The sequence below is a fragment of the Erpetoichthys calabaricus genome, chromosome 14 (assembly GCF_900747795.2).
Source record: "Erpetoichthys calabaricus chromosome 14, fErpCal1.3, whole genome shotgun sequence".
NCBI classification, from domain to species: Eukaryota; Metazoa; Chordata; class Cladistia; order Polypteriformes; family Polypteridae; genus Erpetoichthys; species Erpetoichthys calabaricus.
The window spans coordinates 33994081-33997328 of NC_041407.2; positions in this window are offsets into that span (position 1 = coordinate 33994081).

The window sequence follows — 3248 nt, forward strand, 5'->3', positions numbered from 1 at the left end:
TACAGCATGATGCTGCCGCCAACATGCTTCACTGGTGGAAATGGTGTTCTCAAGGTGATGGGAGGTGTTTGGTTTACACTACACATGGTGTTTCCTACAATGGCCAAAAAGTTCAGTTTTAGTCCCAGAGAACTTTCTTCCATGTGTTTAGGGATTCCACCACATGCTGCTGGACAAACTCCAAACGTGTTTTCTTACTTTTTACTTTAAGCAATGGCTTATCTCTGCCCCTCTTCCATTAATTCCCACTTAGCTTAAAGTGGACCTATGCATAGATTATCCCATCCTACACTGTGGATCTTTACAGCTCCTTCAGTGTTATCCTTGGTGTCTTTGTTGCATCTCTGATGAATGCCCTGTTTTCCTGGTCTGTAAATTTTTCGGTGGGTAGCCTTCTCTTGTCAAGTTTGTATTGGTGCCATGTTCTTCCCATTTTGTCATAATGAATTTATTGTTTTTTCCGTGAGATATTATTTTCTTAACCCAACCCTGATCTGTACTTCTCCACAACTTTGTCTTTGACCTGTTTGGAGTGCTCCTTGGTCTTTATGTTGCTTGCTTAGTGCTGAAACCCTGGAGTTTCAGGGTCAGAGGCCTTCCAGAACAGGTCTGTTGATACAGACATCATGTGACACTGATTGCAGACAGATGAAACCCAATTCACTAATTATTTGACTTCTCATATTAATTGGTTTGATCAGATCTTACAAAAAGTTGGAATGGTATGGAAAATTCAAATACAAAAAAAGCAGTGATTCTTAAATTTACTTTGACTTTTATTTCATTGCAGACAGTATGAACCCAAGATATTTCATGTTTGTCTGGTCAAACTTTATTTCATTTGTTAATTTACATCCATTCCTGATTTGGGATTGTATTGTGGGGGTTTCATAGAAAAGAGAATGAAGACATTTGCACTCACAACTTTTCAGTTTTTACTTGTGTTATATACATTAGGGGGCTTACCCCCTGCTCACTTTGCTCGCCAACCCCCCTTGCCTGTGCTACGCGCCCAGCCACTTCGCATCTCTGCTGCTCGTGTTGAGAAGAGGGGGGCTGAATGCACCTCAAGGAGACGCCGGTCGCTCCACCGAAACCCCTCTTAAACGGTAATTCAATGGGAAACAAATAGTTGTTTTTTTTTTTTTTTACCTCCTCTTTGCTCGATCAGCTGCTTTGGTTTGCTGCTGCCGTGCCATGTGATCTGCATCTCGCGTAGCGCTTCAAACATTTAAAAACCTTAAACAGCAGTTGTTTTTTTCATCTACTCTTTGTCTTTCTGGCCCTGGGCGTGGTTGTTTTGTGGCACAAAGTCTCGGTCTCACGGGACATGAGTTCTTGATGTTTTTTAGTTTATAATTGAAAAATGGAATAAGAATCTGAAAATCTAACAACATCACATTAAAGTTCGATAAATTCTGAAAAGAATGATACCAAACATATATATGTAGGTTTTAAAATAAGCCCAATTTAAAGCGTGACAAAAGTGTGACACAAAAGGCGTCACATAAAAGCATTGCACAAAATCTTTGCACTTTTAGGCTTCGGATTTTATAATACTGTGTGTGTGTGTATGTGTGTAAATATATATATATATATATATATATATATATATATATATATATATATATATATATATACACAACAACAGTGGGAACCTCAGTTCACGACCATAATTCGTTCCAAAACTCTGGTCGCAACCCGATTTGGTCGCTGAACTGAAGTAAATTTCCCCCATAGGATTGTATGAACAGCGCCCCTCCACAATTATCGGCACCCCTGGTTAAGATGTGTTCTTAGGCTTCTAATACATTGTTTTTTTTCCCAAAAAATAAAGGCTCACAACACAAAAAAGAGAAAAATCCAACCTTTAATTGAAGTACGTTTATTCATTGGGGGAAAAAAAATCCACATTAAGAAATACATTTTTTACATGAAATTATTATACAATTAATCCATTCCAGACTGTAAAAACTGTATGTAAATATATTTCTTTCCTAAGTTTTTAAGCACAAATATAGTTAATTATACCATAGAATGCACAGCGTAATAGTAACTAAATGTAAAAACATTGAATAACATGCTATAGCGCTACCAAACCACTGGCTAAAAAACACTTTTTTTTAAATGAGTTTTTAAGCACAGGGAATAAAATGAACATTTGAAAAATCCGTAATTTAATAAACCACCAAGAAAAGTACATTGCAACAATGCAGGCTACGAACCGATCGCTTGAAAACAAAATCAAGCCCAGTGCATTCTTTAACTGCCTTCTCTACCTTATGCGTCCAGCTCTCTCTCTCTCGCGCTGCCCTGTGTATGTGCGTCTCTCTCTCTCTTGTGTGTGTGTGTCGCGCTCTCTTGCTCGCTGCACACAGGAAATGCACAGGGAGAGACCTGAACATGTACAAACCGAAAGGGAAAACTGGCTTGTTCGGTATACCGAGTGTTGGTGGTCGTGAACCGAGGCAAAAGTTTGGCAAATGTTTGGTCGTAACCCGATTTGTACATGTACCGAGACGTTCATGAACCGAGGTTCCACTGTGTGTGTGTGTATATATATATATATATATATATATATAATATATATATATATATATATATATATATATATTTATATATATAAATATATATATATATTATATATATATATATATATATCTATACTAATAAAAGGCAAAGCCCTGATTGACTGACTGACTGACTGAGTGACTCATCACTAATTCTCCAACTTCCCGTGTAGGTAGAAGGCTGAAATTTGGCAGGCTCATTCCTTACAGCTTACTTACAAAAGTTAGGCAGGTTTCATTTCGAAATTCTAAGCGTAATGGTCATAACTGGAACTTGTTTGACTGACTCACTCATCACTAATTCTCCAACTTCCCGTGTAGGTAGAAGGCTGAAATTTGGCAGGCTCATTCCTTACAGCTTACTTACAAAAGTTAGGCAGGTTTCATTTCGAAATTCTACGCGTAATGGTCATAACTGGAACTTGTTTGACTGACTCACTCATCACTAATTCTCTAACTTCCCGTGTTGGTAGAAGGCTGAAATTTGGCAGGCTCATTCCTTACAGCTTACTTACAAAAGTTAGGCAGGTTTCATTTCGAAATTCTTCGCGTAATGGTCATAACTGGAACCTGTTTTTTGTCCATATACTCTAAGGGAGGAGGCAGAGTCACGTATTGCGTCATTACGTATTACTCCTCCTACGTAATCACGTGAACTGAAAACGAGGAAGAGATTTA